At 38.6% G+C, this 21765-nt stretch overlaps 1 long non-coding RNA gene across 16 annotated transcripts in view; it reads right to left on the bottom strand.

Annotated features, from left to right (window-relative positions):
* The window catches only part of LOC123982718, a 36093-nt gene extending 23204 nt beyond the window's left edge, over positions 1–12889 (bottom strand). For 3 of the 16 annotated variants that reach the window (XR_006828042.1, XR_006828035.1, XR_006828038.1), the window contains exons 1-3: positions 12694–12888; positions 10993–11065; positions 10583–10710 (exon numbers count right to left, since the gene is read on the bottom strand). This is a non-coding gene — a long non-coding RNA (uncharacterized LOC123982718). Of the gene's footprint in view, positions 1–3471; positions 3815–4036; positions 4860–7596; positions 8305–10582; positions 10711–10992; positions 11066–12693 lie in introns of those variants that run through there. The other 13 variants (XR_006828039.1, XR_006828036.1, XR_006828040.1 and 10 more) reach the window with 9 other exon arrangements.
* Between the last annotated feature and the right edge of the window lie 8876 nt (positions 12890–21765).

Below are 21765 nucleotides of genomic sequence, written 5' to 3'. Positions count from 1 at the left end.
AGAGCACCTCCCCTTTTTTTTTTTACACTTTTGCTTGCAAACGTGGACAGAAAAGAAAAAAAATTGGGAAGCTAACACAATGACACAGAATGTCAGGTTTAACAAATGGCTGGTATTTGGCATAGTAATTGGCCAGCAAACACCAGCCATCCAGACATGCAGACCCTGTCTGTTCAGTCAGTTTTATTTAATTTATACACATTTATACTTATTAAGTAGTGGTCTTTGAAGAGCAAAAGTAAAGATGGATAAAAGAGGCCGTTAATACACAATTGCCTTCATGTTCTCAATGTAATCAGAAACTACCCCCAAATTGTGTCCCTATGACCCCAGCTTCATTTTATTATTTGATTCTCTGGGGCTACAAGGAAAAACTACTTAATGTGTTATCAATAAATAATTTGATTTCCATACACTGCACCAATCATGAGCCAGGAAAAAGGAACAAAACTCTCATGGCCTTCAGTTTCTCCAACATGTAAGTCTGTCCAGGGGAGAGACAGCTAATAAATGACAGAAAAAGGTGCGTTTCAGAGCCAGTGAACGAGCTCTTAGTGAGTTTCCATGATGTGATGTGGTAAGAGAGAACAACCAGACATCTTGCCTTTCATTCCAAAGCACAGCTGAACACAAACCAGGGAGGGACATGACAGTAATCTAAATATGGGCAACCGGCTGGAGCCAATCAGAACCTAAGCATCCATTACCTCCGCCCACTCCCAACTCACCCCAAACCCTCCACCATTGCTTATTGTAGTTAAACATGTGACGTGGACACCTCAAAAGCTGCTGTTTCTCCTTCCCATCCCTAACCCGTTTGGCTGTTCTTTTCTATATATCGTCCATGGTATTTCCTCTGAAGAGACAGTCTGTGTCCTAGCTGAAACACTGAAGCTGTGCAATAAACACAACAATAATGTCAGCAGACATTTCTCTCAGTATCCTGACTCCATCTATAATTCACTTTAGCATCAACCCAAATCTTTGTTTGACTTACTTTTCCATGCTCATAAATTTGTTACTATTTGCAAAACAGACAACCAAATTCAGGATAAAAATCCCAGGGTTTAACGGTTCCACACATGCAGTTAGTCAAGTCAAAACTTGGACACCAGGTTTCTCCATTTGAGCTGTGACGTGGAATCGTAACCCAGATTTTGCAGTTTCATGTGGGCCGACCTGAGTAGAGGTTAAATTCTTGTAGTGTTCATCTCGGCTTTAAGGTGTTGTCCAGTTGAATCAGGGTACCCCTCCCCCTGAGCAGCTGCTAGCACCACATAAATTGTGTTTCTCCTTATTACCGACAGAAGGCGTTTAAACTTCACATACCTACATTGGGTCAAATCTTGAACTGCAAAGCTGCTTTTCAGTTAGATGATATCTACTAGAATTAAGTAGCCACACAATATACCAGGCAGCAATGGTGCAGTCATGTCAGCATCTCATAAAGCGTAAGTGCCAGCTCACTGTGTTGCACATATGGAGGTTACAGGCAGGGGGTCAGGGTTTACACATGCATGGTTTAACTGACAACATAACATCTCCTCCAGTTTGAAGATGTATAAAACCTGCCAGCCCATCTTTGGTACCCTTGCCGCTCTGCCGGCCGTATGCAACCCATTAACTGAGTGGAAGCAGGCTGCTTTATGAAGCCCTGACACTGGGGAGCCTGATCCTGACTTAGCTTAATCTGCTGAATAACCACCAAAAGCCCAGTGGCAGCAATCAGCACTTTTGGCTGTGTAGAAAAGAGACACCTTAATCACCTTAAATTATTTTTGATAATAGATTAGATAGTTTACAGGGAGACTCCTGCTCATTCGCTTAAAAAGCTTAAACATGTTTTGTCTGACCAATAGTCCCAAAATTACTATAATATTAATTGCCAACTATTGATAATTTTATCAAAGTAGTTGTCAATTAATTAATAATTGTTGCAACTCTAAATTCATCTAAATTTATTCTAAATTCACTTGACATTGTTGATAGTTGTCTCTCAACAAAGTATAACTCATTCTGCAATCATATCATGGCGTCAAGGAATGAACGATCACACAATTAATCTCTTCTGTCTTACAAGTATAAAGTATAAGTACTAGTTTTTATTTAGGTGGATAAGTCACAAAAGTGATGATATTGTCCTGTGTCTGCTGTCAGCTTTTTTTAAAGCTACAATATCTATATTTTTTAATAAACAATGGATAAAATGACTGTATTATATGAAAGGGGTCGCTCGTAGCAACAAACCCAGAAAGAATTATGACTTGACTGCAGTTTCCCTCGGCTGTACAGAGCATTTTAGCATCTTTTGGCTCATTGTTTTCGTTTACCACCCAGCAACTTAACTGTTCTAGTTCAGTTGTAGAAATCTTTTAGTCTCATTTCTTGCCACAGCAGGAAGCTGTTTTCAATGAAGCTCTGAAAACAAACTGAACGCTACCTACCCAGCAGCAAAAGGCAGACAAAGTTTGCAACCAACTAACTTGACTAAACATTTTGCCATATTGCAGGTTTAAGGAGGTTGCGAGTACCATGGCAACAAAGTTTTCAATCACGTCCTTGATGTTGCCTGTGACACAGGTGACTACTGATAAGCATACATTTAACTTGTGAATAATCTGAATCAGAAATTACTACACAATTCCACTTAGGTTTCACAGACAATATGTTTGTTTTCTAAGCAAAGAGCCATTTGTTTCAGCAACAATAACCTAGAAGACAATCAAACTTCTATCAAACTATCTAGAGGAAGAAAAAATGGTATGACGAGGTTTCACTAGATCAACCTGTGGAAGGATCATTACCACTACCCATCTCATGATGTTATATGAAGATGGCACGTTGAAGCATAAAGCATCATAGACACAGTAGTGTTGTAGTACTTGAGACCGGTCTTGGTCTCGAGACCGGTCTTAAGACCACTTTTTGATGGTCTTAGTCACATCTCAGATTCAACCAAATTTGTACTTGGTCTAGAGTCAGTCTTGGACACTGAGGACTCGGGATTTTATTTCAAGACCAATCAAGACCATAACTTTGGGAATATCAATAAATTGTTTTTGCATTGTCTGATTTATTTGTTAACATCCTAACTTTGATTGGACGATTTGGCAGTAGTGGCCCAAAGGTTAGAGAAGCAAGCTTGTGACTGGGAAGTTGCAGGTTCAATCCCCAGACTGGCAGGATAAAATCTGGGTGTGGAAAGTAAACCAAGAAGTGCTTGCCCTCCCTCATTTACCACCACTGACGTGCCCTTGAGCAAGGCTAATTTATGTTGCTGTGGCTCGTGCGTAAATGCGCGCAGTGTCACTGGGGAGACGCTTCATCCAGCCGCTATTTACTGTTCATTTTTACAATCTTGCAGGACATTCAACAATAACAACATCAGTAATGTCAAAGTGAAATGACATTAAGGAATATGGTTAGAACGGCACTTTATGAAGCGCTACACAAATGGTGATGGGCAGAAAGTTTGATTGCGCATTTGATTCTTTTTAATAGGCTTAACTGATACAACTTATGAATACAACAGGAACACTGCAGCGCCCTGCTCCGACCATTGGTTGGTCCAGCTGCTTGTCACGCCTCTTGTAAACATCACAGCGGCTGAAGAGTTCCGCAAACGATACACTGATGTATCCTCACTTATAGCTCCTCCAGTAAGCCTCCTCGATCCTCGCTCCTCCCTCCTCGATGTGCATTTTAAGAATTGAGACGTCCTTCGAGATGGCGTGCTGAGATCGATTTCAGGATCGAGGAGACAGAAATTTGGGAAATGAGAAAGGCCCAGAGGCTTCCTCTCAGTGAAGCTTCTCTGAATAAATAAAGGTAAAAAAAATAAATAAATGTAAAATGTCACCCCTACCCGCAATTGTAAGCATGGAGTGTTGAAAAAAGATGCTTATTTTGATTTCAGCTCTTGGTGTTTGTATGTGGGTGTTTAAATGGGAATGTGGATCAGATCAATTTGAGAAGTAACTATGATCTCATTCCACATTTTATTGTGTGTCTTGTAATGTGGGGAACAGGCCTTGGTCTCGACTTGGTCTGAGCCCCTAAAAGTCTTGGTCTTGTCTCGGTCTCGATAAACTCTGCTCTTGGTCTTGACTTTGTCTCGGTTTGGGCAGTCTTGACTACAACACTAAGACACAGTATAAGAAGTTGTATAAGTTGTGCAACAACAATGAAAGGTGTCACACTTTCCCATATTCATTTTCCACTACCATAAAACATTACAATGCAGTCCTATTAAGCCCTCAATGGCCCCCAGCCCCCTACTGTACATTTTGCAAGGGCCTCAAACTGGATTCTGGCTCCCAATTAAAAAACAGAAACACCTAGAGCTATTGTAAAACACCCAGGGGTGCTGAAACACCCTGAATAAAGAGCCCTTGATCTTCTCAGTTAGTAAACAATGAGCGCAGCAAAAGAGCCTCATTTATAAACGTGGACTTGCTCCTGTGGGGGCCCTTGCATATGAATCTCAACTTACACTAACAAACACTTGCATAAAGCATCCTTTTTCCTTCAAACAAACAGAAGTCTTTGATGTAGCGTTACGATGGGAGAGGTTTCCAAATACAATACATTTTACGATAAAAGATAACCGATGTGACAAATTGATGGGAAAAAATATTTTGGGAACAGTGAACAGGACACACTGAATCTTGCATATCTGTCTTCACAGGGGCAGAGTTCCAGTGAGACACTTGTTTTAGTATGAATATCGATCACAAAGTTGGCCGCTGCAGGGACGATGTTCGCTCAGGTTGCAGCACCAGCATCCAAAACCATCTGGTTTTGTCACTCTTGGACACCATTCATGGCTCAGCCATTAAACACGTCTCAGTAGGATGTGACTGGAAAAGAAGTTAGGCAGAAGACAGTGTTAAGGAGCAAAGGACTGCAGTGTTTGGGAAAGTTTTGGGAAGATTTCTGTACCTGTGTTAGAACATATTTTGTCTGAGATATATATACATATATGTGCTTATGTGAGGAACTGGAAAACTTTTTTTTCTATGTAACTATTTATATTCTGATTATTTTTGCATTATGTCCAGCCTGTCAATGGCCTTCTAGCCTTGGGGATCAATCAACATCCCAACTATTACAAAAAACACCTATGAGATGTGATAACTCACAGTTTCCAACTTGGAGCTTTCTTTGGGGAATTTGGGGAACTGCTGCTTCTCTCAGTCAGTAGAGAAAATTGGAGACATAAAATAGTGACTAGTTGGTGAAGTGCTATAATTGACAAGCTAACCACTAACACGCTAGTCACCCATAAACATGCTAGCACTAGTCAGTTAAAATAGCTCTCTGATTTATTTAATTTTCTCTGTACTGGGTCGTCTGCTCCCCTCCTGTCTTTACTGGAGGGCGATAAAAGCTCTTCATCTAACTGCTAGTTAACAAGTTTCAATAACTTCACACAGTTTATTCCAAAGACACATTTGTACCATTGACTCAAAACACGGAGAAGTTTTTACTTTGCATCGTGGATATTATAATGGAATGAATTATTTTAGTTATAAATGCTGAAGTGACGTGGTCACAAGTCAGAAAGAACAAGATTCTTATTTCAGATACCAAAGTTTTGTCACTTTAGCATGTAAAATTTGGTGACCATGGAACGAAGCTTTTATACAAACATTTTAAATGTTACTGTGGATTGAAAATGGAGTGCTCACAAAATGGCTATACTTGAACACCTCCCAAGTTTTCAAAATTTACTCTGTCATTCAAATCCTTGTTTAAACACTGGCCAGATCAGACAGAGGAGAGAAGCAGTACAGCCAGTCTGGCCCTTTTCTTCTACCTCTCCCTGCCATCTTCTCTGTCTTTCTCTAGACCTCTTTGTCTGTCTATCTCCGTGTCTTACCTCCCCCTTCCACCCTCTCTTTTTCCTTCTCTCTCTTCCTCTCTTGACTCATCCAGGCAGAAGACCAGGAATAATAGAAGACAGGAAAGAAAACTCCACAGCGACTGAGTGCATGGGGCCAAGAACCAAGCCCATTGGCCTTTTTCCCCTCCATTCTATAACCCTCTAATTTAGCATTTATTTTAGGATGAGAGTTTATTGAGCTCAAGTCCAATGCAAAAGGCCTCAGTGACTGTGATATTCACTCACTGCACTCCACTGCATCTATGAATTAGTCATCAGAAGGGGTTTGCTGCAGTTTATTTCAAGTCATTGCGGCGTTGAAGATCAATCAAAGGGTAAGATAAGAAGAATATAATATAGTAATAATAATAATAATATAATATAGAATATTGACACTTTAGTGCTTTTCCAATGTAGCACGAGATTCAAAGACAGGGCTTAATACTAAACAAATCACCATACAAAGTCTTTTAGGGACAGTTGAATGAATGCGTACATTCTCCTTCTTTCATGACAGCAAGACAGAAAGTATAATATAATATTCTATTACCTGAGAGGCAGACACCTCAGGTGTCAAAGGAGTGGCTATTTTGCCTTTATGTGGCATTTTAACAGATGCAGTTAAATGCAGAATTGCAGGGGGCAATGCGGCCTCTGTTAAAATTCCAGTTGCCACACAGCATGGTAAAAACGGGAGAATCTGTTACAGCTCAGCAGGCTCACCTGGTTTCAGAACTATCCAGGTGTCCATGCAGCATAACTGTATGTGCACGTGCAAAGAATGGAGCGAAAAATTACAGTTCTTCGTTTTAATGACAGCATTGGGTTTCAGTAGGCATGGCCTAAGCCCTTACTGTCACTGAAGATGAAAAATGTGAGGAAGCATTCAGCATAGAATTAGAACTTTTACATTTACTGGCATCCAGACAAAAGTCAGGAGCCGACTGCTTTAGATATAAAAACAGAGCATAATTAGTACCTGCAGTTGTGTCAGCCATGTGAAGCGCTGCCTGATTTGAACAGCTACGAGAACTGTGAATGAAGACTTAACAAAATTCACAAGGTAATATCTGGGCCAGTTATCACACTCGCGCTTTCAACTTTACCATGTACTTCAGACTATGAATCCAAATGAAATATATACAAATGCTTACATGTAAGGTGTCCATTACGGTGCAATAATATGCTTTATATTTCAGAACTGCTCACTTTATGGCCATTCTAGCAGCATGGCAATGTTGACCGTTCGGTCCATCACTTTGATGAAGCCTGAAATAACTATTAGATGGATTTCCACATAATTTCTACAGATACCCCCTGACTTTTCATTGAGCACTATCATCGGGTCAATTTTTTATTTGTCCAATACTTGGGTTTATGACCAAATGCCTCCAAAACTAATCACATTTTAATCAGTTTCAGCTGTACTTTGTGTTTAGTGCTAATGATCAAATGTTAAGACTCTAAACTAAGATAATGCATTAGCATGTTAGCACTGTCATTGTGAGCATGTTTGCATGCCATGCTCGTCAAGGCTTGTTTTTGCCATTTGTAAATAAATTATAGGTGCAATAAACAAATACTTTTAGTCCTCCATATATATAAATAGGGGTACAATGACATACACACAAATAACTTTCACTATAATGTAGGTGAAAATGACACAACCACAAAGTACATCCTTAGAAAACATCCAATGATCGGGTCAACACTGAAGTCTCAACAAAAACTGATAATTTAAAATGAGTTATTTTTGCAGTATTACATGTATTAAATCATACAGGTGTTTCCATTTCTTTCTGATCACTTTCCTCTGTAATGTAAAGTATCCTGTCTAGCAAGGTCTAAACTCCAAACATGCCAGATTCAAATCTTACACAGGCGAACATTTCATAACACAATGTATTCCTGAAATGTTGTCATGGTTGCCTCCCTCCGCTCACTACTCTTAATGTGATAAAACAGTGCAGGTAATGAACATCCCTCTGCATAATTAGCCAAAGCACTCTTGCCATGTACCTACTTCCAAAGCTCCACATACTGTGACTGACTGACTGTTCAAAATGCTTATATTAGGACAGATCATTTGTATAATTTGCACAGCACAATCCACACACACAGCCCCCCAACCCCACCACCAGCATCCTCCGTACTTCCTCTCGCATCTGAAAGCTGTTAGCCCTGAATTTTCAGGGTGACACAAGAGGCAAGCATAAATCTAAACTCCTCCTCCTCCTCCTCCTGCAGCAGTGGTGGTTTCTGAACATGTGGCTGGCACCAGGATGCATCATCATGCATGACATTTCTTCTCCTGAGGCCTCCATGGTCGAATCTCAACATGGTAAACAATGAATGAAGTGGCAGAAAAAGAGATGCTAATGCCACACAGGCCGAAGAGAATTTCTTGTAGAACTGGGAATCTAGGTCAAAAGATACAGCTGATGAAATGTCAGACATTTGACTTGAACAAATTAAGAGAAATGTTTTAAGTTTCAGGTTCAACACTGAGTTGATCTGGGATGACCTAAAGATTATCTTGTCACATTTGATACAATCATATTTTAAAGAAAAACACTGCTTTTGATATAGATTGTAGTGAACTTTAATGACTAAACAATTATAGCTTTCGTGTGTATACTGAGGACCAAGACGTCTGCCAACAACAACATTTTTTTCTCAAAGATCTCTTTGCAAAGTGAGAACAATTGCAAAGGGGAAGACAGAAAGCATTTAACGTGGCAACTTTACTCACATCCTCCCCATGAAAAGAGGAGGTGAAAATAAGGGAGGAAGAAGACTAAGGAGGAGAAGACGGCGGCTGTGGCCATTTAAATGGTTCAAGTCGTATACACTCCCTCTGCTAAACAGTAGGTTAAGAGAAGTCATTTTTGCCCATGCTGGATGTTAGGGGAGGGAAAACAGACCACACTGCATTCTTTTGTGTTGAGGTCACTTTTTTCTTCTCAACCATTCTGAAGTACTCAGCACACTTCGGCCTGGACTGCAAGCTCGATCTAATGGAGTACCAAGGGATCTACTGCACATGCTCAGAAATGACATTGCATACTGGTGTTTCCTCTTTCCAAAACAGTTATATTATTACAGTTAAAATACAGATAAAACGGGTGGACGACAATGTTCTTTGCATCTTAGACTGTGACACAATGGCAATAACGTTACTTACAGCTGTTGAAAATACCTCTCTCTCCCTGTTCCCCAGTCTTCCTTTAGCGTCTTGACAAACAGCTGACTTGAACAACATAAGGTCCGGTGCAGCTGAGCTGCAGCACGGTCGCGCATTCACGTCAGGGATGGTGCGTTCAGTAGCGCAGCGTTACTTGGATTAGTGAGTGTAATAATATAACTGTTTTGGAAATAGCAATTTGTTACATTACTCTTTACTGGCAAAAGTAAAGAGTAATGATTAGAGATCAGCATGATTCACGTGGGTCATATTTTCAGGTCAGAAAATCCTGAATCCGGCTTGTGCAGACTACACGACCTTCAGCGTCAGCCGATCGCTGTGCTGTTCACACTACACAACATGCCGTCTTATGACGGGAGTCTTGACACTACGTAACTGATAGTAAACAGGGGGTCACACACTACACGAGCTGACCCACTGTTGCTTCACAGCAAGAAGGTCGTGGGTTCAAACCCAGCCATTCTGTGTGGAGTTTGCATGTTCTCTGCATGCTCCGGCTTCCTCCCACCATCCAGAAGACATGCAGGCTAAGTTAATTGGTGACCCTAAATTGTCAATTGTCAATTGTGAGTGGTTGTTCGTCTATGTGTGGCCCTGCAATGGACTGCACCCGATGTCAGCTGGGATTGGCTCCACCCCCCCCATGACCCTGTACACAGGATAAGCGGTTGACGATGGATGGAGCCTTTATTTCCCCTTTGTATCATTACACAATCTTTCCCTAACCAAGCAGTTCTTGTGCCTACGTACTTAATCTTAACAAAGATTTCAAATTCAAACTTTTATGGTCATATGTACACAAAACAGTTGTATGCAGAATAGGAATTTTATTGTACTGTGTGACAACTGTTTCCTGTACATATGAAGTTGAAATTAAAAACGATGCTATGGTTAAGACCGTAGGCACAAAAACTATTAGCTTAAGGTTAGGGAAAGACTGTGTAATGGTTTGAAGGAAAACAATGTTGACTGTCAGTAAGCAATTTGGTACAAACAGGGTTCTCCCTTGTCAGAGTCACATGGTCTCTTGACCCATCTATTCACCCTAACTTCAACAAGGTTTGTGTGTGTGTTTGTGACAATGTCACACTACCCTTTCATTTAAATCCTTTGTCGTTATTTTATGCTTTTAAATCCAATGTATATCTTTTTATTATCTTGTGTTTTTTAATCTTGTCTTCATGGCTTTTATGACTTCTGTAAAGGACTTGTAGTTGAAAGCTGCTGTTGAAATACACTTTTCTTTGCCTCACTTCCAACTTTGCAGACTTTAAGACAAATTACAATTACAATACCAATGTCAGGCAAGGATTGGTAAAACTTTAAGAAAATAACATTAAACTAATTAGTAATGTGATTACTTTCCTCATAAAGTAATCACATTCAGTCATTAGTAACGGACTACTTCCCCAAGACATGACACCTCAACCTTAAAAAAAAAAACAGTTTTTCTCACACAAATAACACAAACAAACAGACAGAGTGTCGTTTACCTCAGAACATCATTCCTGTGGTTTCCTGCTTGGTCCTGGAGGGAGTCTTACAAGTCCAAGCTAGGAGGCATCTTTTGATCCTTCACTGCCATATGCTGATGTAATGTCAAGCACTGGAACCTGGGGGCCTTGAGAAAACAACATGAACAGAGGCATTTTGCTCTTCACTGAAAAAAAAAACAACAACTTGCCATAAGGTGACACTGATTCACAGCCTGAGGATGAGACCCGTGTTTAATTAGAATCACAGCATACAAGACATGTAGGGTTTTGTAGTCTTTAGTCAATACCTTACTTTCTAGTAAAACGTTTCATTTTTTTCATCGAATGTGTGATAACGTGTATATGAAACTGGTTGAACATTTGCAAAGGCTCTGAGCATTTCTCTTCCTCCATATGATTAAACTTACTTTTGAAATCACATATGGTGCACAGATGAATATTGCTGCTAGACTGGCCTGGCTTCCTGAAGAGTTAGGTTTTCTGCAAAGAGAACAGTAAAACATAAGGAACATTTTTTCAGAGGGGATTAATTTTAAAATATTCAGATCACTGCACTCATGACACAACACAATGCAGAGGTTGGAGAGGCCAGAAATGTTAAATATGGAGAAAGGAAGGCTCAGGACACTTTACTAAACACACAGATATGAAACCAATGTTAACTAAACAAAACAAGAACCTCTCTTTACTTTTACCTGACTAAATGTAGAATATTTATTTAGGAACATACAGTAATTGGAGAAGGGACAGCTCTGCACACTCAGGTCCAATGCAAGTACTATTATTTGTATTATAATAATAAAGCCATTATGGAATGCCTGCCCTGATGAAGGTCTGGTGCCTGGATATTCTGCTTTAACATTGATTACTTGTGGAGCTGTAGAGGTTGATGAAAAAATAAATCATCATCTGTGCATTTTTAATAAAGAATTTGGACTGGTCGTGGTTCTGTCCACCTGTAAACGCGCATGTGGGTCCAGAGTATAACTGGATCAAAGTGGCCTGCGGACAGACATGTCCTGGTTTCTCTGTAGTGTCCGAGGGTTTTTGGAGTTTCAGTGGACCCAAAGATTGCTATGGACCCGAGTACAGACTAGCTAGAGAGAGTTGATTAAGTGTACTGTTTATTCTCTTTTCAAAATAATTGTAACTCAATTATTTGCTCAACCCCTCAGCCAGTTTTTATTGTCCATTTAACTCTTTTAACCCTGATTGTACACTGCACTGTAACTTTTATTATTTTTTAATGTGTATTTTTTCAATTTCCCTTTTTTTATATTTCCCTGTTGCTTTTATGTTTTATGTAAAGCACTTTGAATTACCTTGTTGTTGAAATGTGCTATACAAATAAACTTGCCTTGCCTTGCCTGGTCAGTGGTGAAAGAAGTACTCTATTACAAGAAAAAGGCATGCATTCTAGTAAAACTACTAATGGTTACTATAAGCATCAAAATATACTTAAAAGTACCACAAATAAAATGACTCATTAAGCAGAATGGCCCGTTTCAGAATAATATACATTAAATATCAAATAATTTAAATTAATTCGTATAACTGGGTAGCTTGTGAATTTTCCAGGGATCTTATCTTATCCTATAATATCAGATCATCATTTATTTGTTGATTATATTTTTTTTATCATAATCCTAATCTGCAAATTAACAACTAAATACAAATGTAACGTTAGTGGACTAAAAACACCTCTGATTTTAGTGGAGTAGAAGAATAAAGTAAGAAAGAAAATGTAAATACTCAAGTAAAGTACTAGTAGCTTACCTCAAAACTGTACTTTTGTACAGTAGTTCAGTTAACTAAATGTAACGTTATTGAGTTACTTTCCACCACTGGTCCTGGTTGGTTTAGCCTAATTTAGCAAAAATACTGGTAGCAGGTGGAAACTATAATGTTAAGACAAACTTACCCTAAAAGAATACATAGGCCTATTCCAACTGCTCCAAAACGGTGTTATTATATTTACATCTTATATCATCTTATTAGCCGCAAGCAACGTGTGTTTTGCGACATGCTAGCTAGCAAAATAGCTAGCACTATAACGTTAGCTAGTTAGCAATCTATCGATACACCCAAGAGTCACCTGAGTAAGTTACCTGTTAACTAGTCCCGCTTTTGGTCGGTAAACAATTCAAAACCAACCTGTCACGTTTTGTATTTATACATATATTGTATCGACAATATATAACGTGTAATTAAAACAGCTAGGCGTTGTTGGAAACTGTTCTGCTAGCTTGCAAGGCTCCCAGCGTTACTACGCTAACGTCAGGCAGTAACGTTATGTGTAATCAATCTAAATCATAACATCTCATCTAACAGTAAGAAAGCAAACACGTTTTGTTTGAGGTTACGTAATCTTTATAGTTTACATTACATAAAAATAACAATGGGAAATAATACCTAAATTACCGTAAATGCAGTAATACAAAATAGTATTTATAATATCAAAGATTTATTTATGTTATTAGATAAGAATAACAAAATTATTTAAGAGATTAGAATAATAATAAAACAGTAAAACATGAAATGATCTGGAAGACTTTCCTCCCTTAATTGGATCTCTAGATTATAAAAAAAGCATCATGTAAAAACATTATATATTTGGAAAATATCATACATACATTTTAAGTTTATGTGAAAAAAATTAATGACATGAAGTTCGGACTTATTGGCACACTGACATGTAAAGTAATATCTGAATTGTATGGGAACCTTGGGTATCATGTCATAATCTTATAAACTCAGTAGGGACAGATAGTACAGGACAATCATTTACTTACCATGCAGTCATACATATTAACAGGCTTTAGTAATATTAATTCACTCATAACCACAAGTCATCTCAATTTAAGAACGGTAATATACACTACAGATGGACAGTGCTTCCAGCTAATGTAAAGATAAAGAATGCATTGAAATAGTTTTGGGTAGTAAGGCATTCCTGCTTAAAAAAATGTGCCCAGAATATTGTCTTAGCAGTGTAAAAGCTAGGACGCTGTTAATTATCGTTTCTGTGGCTGAGGGGAGAGTATGAGTCATCAGACAGATGGGAATTTTCCCCCTACACAGTTACTGACTTCCCTATTTCCATTTCCAGTCTCTCTAAGTTTGAGGTTACCTGCTGTCTCATCTGCCTCCTTTTCTCTATTTTTTTTGGTTCTCTAGAAATAATGGAGCTTCAATATGGAGACTAAACACCCCACTTTCCCTTTTAATGCATTTGAGAACTCAACACCTCCTCCTACTCGGTTATACTTGTCTTTCTATCCTTGCTTCTCTTTGCTTGTCTCTTTTTCTTTTTTTCTACTCAGCTGTACCTCCTTCTTTCCCCCGTTTTCCTCACATGTGAACATCTCTGTCGGCCCCAGCATTTATTATCGCTTGCAGAGGGGCCGGCAGCCAACTTGGGGTAACGACTTTTCCAGACGGGATCTCTGAGCTCACTTCCCCCAATCATTCCTCGCAAACTCGCTTTGCGACAGAGTCAGACTTTAGCCTAAAGTCATGGTTCTTTGACACTATTTATAAGTCAAAAGTTTACAACTGAACAGAGCAATAATCAAAGTACTTAGCATGACTAAGAGATTTGCAAAACATGGCATTTAGAATACTACAGATTACAGAATACTGATATTTGGATAATGCAGATGAGCAAAAGAGGTGTGGATAAAAGGACAGGGCAGTGTAGTTTAAGCACTGACTAACTTTCCCAGATGTTGGAAAGCCACCCTGAAGAGACTGCAGGTCAACTGGAAACTACTTTCAACTATAACTTTAGACAAAGTATTAGACAAAGCATCTCTTTAGTTGCATTTCTCTCGGTGACAGGTTATAATACTACAAATTTCAAAACTTTTATAAGCAATTTGGAGTTGATGATTCAAAATAGTTCCTGATAAACGTGTCTAATTTGGAGACACACACTTAAACTTGTGTCACTTTTTCCATTTTTGTGTGTCCCCCATCCAGAATAGAATATCCCATCCCAACATCATTGTGCTAACGCCTCTCTCTCTCATCGCATTGCAACAGGCTCTTTCACAGAGCCTGTGTGGCAGCGAAATATGACCCATATGCACAGTGGGGCTCCTTGGTTTTTGTCTTATGGTCTGGGACGTTGTGCTAACATATGGATAATCAACCTAATGTCATCAGATAAGGGGACACTTTGAGGGTTTCCTCTGATTCTCTGTCGTGTAGTGCCCAAGAACAAGTCAGTTGTCCTAGAGCTTTTGTACACATTTTCTTTGGACATATTTTCCACAAAATCTCACCTGACAGTTAGCTGTCATTTGCTACAGTCAATAATTTTTAAATATCAAAGGATTAACCTCTGAACATAAACTCACTACAAAATTAACACTCTCTGCTCCAAAGGATTTACTTCATGAGATTCTAAGAGCAACCATTAGCTTAACTTTTCACTGTCCAATATGCTGTCTCTGCCTTTCCCTTTTTCTAGCAGTGCCACGCTTGCCAGCAGTCTTGCACATTATCTGAAGTCAGGGAAGGATCCAGTCATATTTTCCATCCACTCTCTGAGTCTGACTGGATGTCTGCGCTGGTGGGAGAAAGGAGAGCAGGCGGGGAGAAAAAGAGGGAGGGATGGAGAGCTGGAGTTTGGATGGGGGCAGGGACAGTGGAGAAATCCAGATTCACAGACAAGAAGAAAACCAGACCGAGAAACAGGGGAAACAGGCCTTTGCTGAAGTTTGTCTTCTGTCAGAGAAACAAAGCCAACAGATAGCCATGTAGCACATCCCATGTCAAATCCTGAACAAAATATGTGCCATGTGGCATCTGACTTTCTAATCAAAAGCTGGGCAGTTAAAATTAATCCATCATTGGATAGGCCAACATAGTTTGTGGTACCATGTTGGTGCAGACTTTGGGCTTTTAGCTTTGGGTTCTCCACCTTTTTCTCTCACGCCCCAAAGGGGAGGTGAAGTGTTGTGATGGGTGGAGCTCATGAGAGGCTGGATAAGGCAGCTCTAGTTTCAAAAAGTGTTTGAATTATTTAAATAATAAATAATTTATACACATCATTTCCTATTCTGTGCAACCTTTTACATTATCTTATTAGTGATAATTTCATGCAAATGACAAAGATTTACAATTGATTGATGTACCACCATGTATAATACAGGACTGGGTCATCTGTAAATCATATCAAATGTCAAGTAATAATTTTGCTGGTGTACAACACATTATTTAATAACTCTAATAATCTGCCTAATGCTATACTAATTTCAAAGAAAAAGCAGAATTAAGAGAGGATTAAGGATAGGATAGGCGTTGCCTCTACATCATTATGTTGTGGTAAGTTGTGTCAATTGTGAATGTTTTATAAATGCTTTTAAAAAGCTAATAACTTCCCCTTGAGTTAAAGAAATAGTACGACATTTTGGGAAATAATATTATTTTCATTTTCCCATAGGTAGAAGTTAAGATCAATACCACTCTGATGTTTGCTTTAGAGGTGCTAGGCGAGTGTTGTTACCTTTGGACAGAGCCAGACTAGCTGTCTCCCCCTGTTTTCAATGTTGATTCTAAGCTAAGCTAACCATATCCTGGCTGTATCTTCACATTTAAAAGACAGAAATGAGAGTGGTATCAATCTCATCTAACACTCGGCAAGGTGATTAAGCGTATTTCACAAAATGTCAAATAATTCCATTATGACGGTAGAAAGCTGGACAGAAAAAGCTAGTAGGTGGACCTTGGGTTAAGATGATTTTGTCAAACTACTACTACTTTAACAGTCACACCTAATATTGGCTGTTCTGGAAATACTGATGGGAGATAGTTTTACCCTTTCAGACTGCAGTTTTGATACAGCAGAAGCAACCTAACAGGGACCAAGCTTAACTATGACTTCATGAATTCATCTATTATATACATCTTTACAGTAGCATATATTCCAACCATCCATCGCCTGCTAGTGCAGAATATGACTGTCCCGAATGTAAATGACTACTGTAGTGGGGAGAGTGGTGCTCAGCCAGCAGGCACTAACCCGATCCTGGAGACTAAAAAGACAAAGTTGGGCCTTCATGAGATGATTGCAGTTAATGTAGGGCTCCATTTGAAGTAACAATCAGAAGTGGGCTGAAGCATGTACCCTGTAATTGAACATTTACCCAACGCCGCGTGGAAGTCCCTTTTTTTTTTCAACTGATGCTACTACTTCGAATGAGCTTGCAGCATCTGGGCCAGAGCTGGATGTTTTATTTTCACAAGGGCGACTGATGCAGTCACACTAGTTATTTGCTCGACTGTACACATACACATTAGAAACAGGCTGCCCTTATTGTGAATGAGGATCTCTGCTGGAGACCTGAAGTTTACAAAGGAGCTCACTCATCAGGTTTTATCAAATGAGCTGCAGTAGTGCCAAGTCATAATTCTGCACAGTGACTTTAAAATATATTATTTTCAGCATTTTTTGCAGACAGGAAATGGTTTGGGAGGAAGAGAGTTATGACATTTATTTAAAGTCCACAGTTGGAATTGAGTTTTAGGCTACCAGGACACCCCGATGGACAGTGGCTTTTGTGACGTACAGTATGTGATGATCTATGTTAAACATCAACAGTTTCATTTGAAAACTTGAAAAAGGTAGCATCTACAAATTGATCTACTTAGTGTGTTGTTCACATTTCATAGTACACTGTATTGTATGTTTGTGTATTGTATATGCAGTGTTGTCCACATGTCCAATTATGGTAATTTATATAGTGGCCTCAAACTATCCTACAATGCATAAGTAATGTACAATTTATGGTCACTAACTAAAAGCTAGCTCCCATCTTGAATTGCTCAGACAAAGAAATTTGATTGCTACCAGGTGAAAGGAATGACCTGGGTAGTGTATGAAATAGCTATTTTCTATGACACACTACTACACTAGGTAGAATTCCATATATATATATATATGTATATATATATGGTAAATACTGAGTGATCAGATCCAGCTATTAGAGGGGTCAGTGCCACAAAATGCGGTTTCCATCTAGTACCAAGTAATGCCAGAATCACCACTGAAACAGATACCAAAGCAGATACTTTTTTTATTAAAAGTGACTATTGAAAGCCAACTATGAACATTTGATGTTGGTGCTATCAAATAAAATCTTTTTTTTTTTTTTTTAAAGTGACTAATGGAAAATCATTTAGGGAAGAGCCATGTCATGATTTATGAGGTGAATGCATCATTAATCTACCTCTGAATACATTTTCATAATCACCAAACAATTTGCCAATCATCATGCTGTTATTGTTACTATTCTCCCTTAAGTTCTTAATCACATGCATGTTAAAACTTATTGTGGGAATTCTCTAAACTAATGAGGTGATCACTGGGCATAATTACAGAACAGCAGCAGAGAAGCATGCAAGAAGGAGAGTGTACATGTCCCCAGAGAACAAACTCAAAACAAGAAATGGTACGGGTCGTATCAATCATCTAACCACTGACCCCTACCAATGAAAAACTAACTGTGTGTTGCATTGAAATGTCGGATGTTTCACAAAACATTTTACATTAATTCAGCTGTGTTTGGATAAGACTCAATTGGCTTGACAACATATAACTTCATCTCTTCAGTATGCTCTCTGTCCACAAAGCTAATCTTGCAAAACCTCGTTTTCTTTCTCCCTTAAGTGTTGTACTGTACAAAAAGTTTTACAGTTTGGGGAATGTAGTTGAACACCTCTGGTTTGTGTCAGCTTTCACGATTATTTACTTAATGTGCACATATCATTTTGGAAAACTGTTAAGATAAACAGTATTATAGTTTGGTAGTACACTTGATAACAGCCATTTAGAATTTAAAGATATACTGTTTAGTGACTGATTTTATTCACGATACTGTACAATTTTCCTCATCATACCCTGTAATCTGTCTGAAGCAGGTGGGTCTAAAACGGGCTTCTTTGTAAACAAAGCATAAAATGTCTGCAAAACCCCATAATTGAATATCATTAAAAAACATCATAATGGCCTGCATGGAACAAAGATTTAACAGCAAGTATTAGTGGCCTTATACTGAAATGCCAGTGAGACAGTGAGTCAAAGGAGACATTATAGTTTTTAAAAAGCAAAAAACAAATAAATGCCCCTTAAATAAGGTGGGAAAAAGTGGGTCTCCAGGCACTAGGTGATAGAAAGAAGTGAGACAGGGAGACAGAGGGTTTGGCCTTGTTAGAGTTTGGAGCAGCAAAGGCTCAGAGACTTGCAAGTAGAAACACGTGGACAAGGCTATGTGTTGCTGGCTACAGCTCAGAGACTTGCTGGGGAATGCACAGTTTAGGCCTTTTTAGTTACTGTGCAAGCTCTGCCTAGTCTTAATCCCGCATGTAAACCTAATTATGCAAAGATATGCTCTCCAAAATATGAGGTTACTTGATTTACCGCTGATTACCTCAAGTAAAGTGATCCAATTAAAGGTCCTTTAGCTTCCTTAACATCTGTACAGGACATGTTTCAAATAAGAACTGTATGACTTGAGGGTCCCACCATCAAACAGCTACAGGTTCCGTTCATAAATGCTTCTAGTCCTGTCAGCTTTCATTGTGGAAAAAAGTCACATTACTCTCATTAACAGGAAGAAAGTCATGACAAATCTGGAGCAGTGACTGTGAAGACACCTTTTCCCACAACCTGTTACATCTTAGGCTCATGTACTTCCACAAGCTGCCAATGACAAGCTTGGAATTTCCTCCTCTGAGTCGGCAAAGCTTGATGGCTCCAATTCAGTTATTTTTGTACTCCTTCTTCTCTTACAGCACAAAGACAAGGGAGGGTTTCTAGTGATTACCTATGCTGGCAATGCTGAAAGTTGTACAATGTTCAAGATTCCTTTGGCTGAAGAACCTGACAGCAATTGAAGTTTCTTTGCTAAAATATGCTAAATATCTTGTCCACTAGTTACCCTACAAAGGTAGGATATCTGAATGCAGCTGAAATGCTATAAACTCATTCTGAGGGATTCCACCCAAACCACCAGTCTGAACTCTAAGAGACTCGCCACGAAAAAAATATATTATAGATTGCAGCAACTCCAAACACCAGAAAATTACCAGTTCTATTTTAACACTGTCCTGTGAGCTTCGGCTTCATTTCACTCACGGAAAGTCACTCAGAAAGTACAGCTTAAAAGACTGATTCTGCCTATTCATCTAGAGTGTTGTACACATTCAGAACACAGATGAAAGAAAGAGAATAAAACCAAAACGTGATTTTTAAGTTAAAATCACAGACAGCGCACAGGCACATTTCTTATCAAATGGGTTTCCTCTCAAACAACAGGACGCTGGGAAACAGGACTTCCCTATTTTCACTTTATTCAAAACACCCTGAAAACTGTGATATTCAATACCCCTATCATCCTTCTCTCCAAAAAAAAAAAAGTCACTCAAATGGGAGTGTCTTAAGCTTCCTTGCTGTGCACTTGTGGCAGTTTAAATCACTTATTGTTGCATTATGGGCTGCAAACAATGGCTTAAAGCTATCTTCTTCACTGCATCTCTGTAACAGCCGTCATTGCCACACACTCCTAAAGAAAAAAAGTTTTATTAATCAACAGAGACCAAGCAGAAAACATAGGAAATGGACAAGCCTTACATAATTTGAAAGGGAGGATAGTAGACACTAAAGAAATACTACACTTGGATAGAAGTTTCCTATTTCTATAGTACAATTTATTCACACATAAAGAACAGCTAGGTTGCTCCTACAGAGTTTTTTTTATAGATATTTACAATATCAGAAATATATGTACTTGATATGATAAAAGGTGTGCTGTAACACCTTACTAAAAATAGGGAGAAAATGTAGTGAAATCCTTATAATGGAGATTGGCAGCTGTCTGTCCGTTTGGCAGGTGTTTGTGCAGACACTCAGCTTTCATTAGACAAGGAAGAGATGCTAACTGCAAACAAAATCCCTAGCTGACCACACAAGTTTCCCCAGAAACTATTCATTTTCCCTGTAGCTGAAGCCAACATTAGCAAATGTCTTTAGAATGAGCTTTATGAAGATGTTTTGGACATTTTTGCAGCTTTTCAATCATTTAGTCATGATAATATGGTAAAATGTACCTCTACTCATGGATCGAACAATGATTTCATATTAGCTAGTGTATGTAGTAACTAGTATGACACTGGTAAATGTATGTAGCTGGTACCTTCTATCTACTATTACTGTTTTTTTTAATGTTTACATTTATTTTTTTCGTTGTATCTTCATCTTTTCTTCCAAATAATTTCAGTTTTGTCTTGTTTGATAGTGACGATTATTTCATACATTTTTGTTATGATGATTTGTATGTAGCTACTAGAAAGTACTACTATTATTGTTTTTTTCCCATAGTACCTCTATTTTTTTCCCAAAATTGATTCAGTTTTGTATTGTTTTATAGTCATGAACATTTCATGCATTTTGTTAAGGTCTTTTTGATTCTTTGACCAATTCTATGGTTGGTCTATGGTCTTTGTTGATCCAGCTAACCAATCATGGACTATATTTAACACTTTCATTGTAATGTAAGTGAATGATCACAGGGGAGAAGTCATGCTGTATTTTATAAACTCTTCATTTTATTTTCTCAAAATGGATACTGGGTCTATTTCAGAAATAAAACCTTGGACTTTTGTGCTCACATACACAAAGGTCATTTGCGCTATTGTGATAACTGTCTGCTAAATATTCATATTCATTGATTTCAACAAGTGAAACCAGGACAAGATCTTGGGGTTGAAAGTTAAAAAAGAAGACAGCAGAGTAAATTAAAGGTCAACGTGGGCCATACTGTAGTTGTAGAAGCTGCAACGTGTCCACAGTGTAACCAGACTGCTTTGTGGATCTGCCAAATTTTCTTCTCTCTCCCTGCCTGTCTCTAACATCATGGGAGGACCATGCCTCTTTGGGAAAAGTTGTTGTACATGATTTAAAACTCTGCTCATTTTTTTCTGGATTACTGTACTTTTAATGAAAACAAAAATGAATGCACTATTATTGGGAGCCTGCACTTCATTTGTATGAAGGGATAAGAGGAAAGGTTCAGATTCATAATAATTAGGTGGATGTAAAAAGTTAACATATAATATGTATATATAAAGTTATATTGAATCCTTATTGATCTGTGGATACAGTATGCTGGTGTGAA

Source organism: Micropterus dolomieu, linkage group LG14 (assembly GCF_021292245.1).
Source record: "Micropterus dolomieu isolate WLL.071019.BEF.003 ecotype Adirondacks linkage group LG14, ASM2129224v1, whole genome shotgun sequence".
NCBI lineage: Eukaryota > Metazoa > Chordata > Actinopteri > Centrarchiformes > Centrarchidae > Micropterus > Micropterus dolomieu.
This window is presented reverse-complemented; position numbering and strand designations above follow the sequence as displayed.